This window comes from Seriola lalandi, unplaced genomic scaffold, assembly GCF_002814215.2.
Source record: "Seriola lalandi dorsalis isolate HSWRI2012SDOR001 ecotype SW California unplaced genomic scaffold, Sedor1 jcf7180002054861, whole genome shotgun sequence".
In the NCBI taxonomy this organism is placed as follows: Eukaryota; Metazoa; Chordata; class Actinopteri; order Carangiformes; family Carangidae; genus Seriola; species Seriola lalandi.
This window is the reverse complement of record NW_019525414.1, coordinates 1,205,815-1,206,184: the sequence shown is the minus strand read 5'-3', so window position 1 is coordinate 1,206,184 and position 370 is coordinate 1,205,815. Positions and strand designations below refer to the sequence as shown.

The 370-nt window shown below is 34.3% G+C and overlaps 1 protein-coding gene across 1 annotated transcript in view; it reads right to left on the bottom strand.

Annotated features, from left to right (window-relative positions):
• The window catches only part of LOC147817890 (protein CFDP2-like), a 3,464-nt gene that overhangs the window by 1,927 nt on the left and 1,167 nt on the right, over positions 1 to 370 (bottom strand). The gene's annotated exons all lie outside the window — the stretch shown is intronic.

Below are 370 nucleotides of genomic sequence, written 5' to 3'. Positions count from 1 at the left end.
TACATACATACATACATACATACATACATACATACATACATACATACATACATACATACATACATACATACTTTATTTATCCCCTAGAGGAAATCCATGTGTCCATTTGCTTGCTTCTACTCTAGAAAATGTATATTTTCTTTTAAATAGGACCATAATTTGAAAGACCATAAACACATAATGAAAACGTTAACTGAGGTAAGAAATCAAGTGACAAATCGAGCCATTTTCCCACAGACTTCAATACAATCTGACTTCTTTTTGCAACAAGTGGAGTCGCCCCCTGATGGTCATTCAATAGAATGCACATTTAAGGCACTTCCGCATTGGCTTAAATTTCCAGACCCGGAATCGATGTCCATTTTTATAT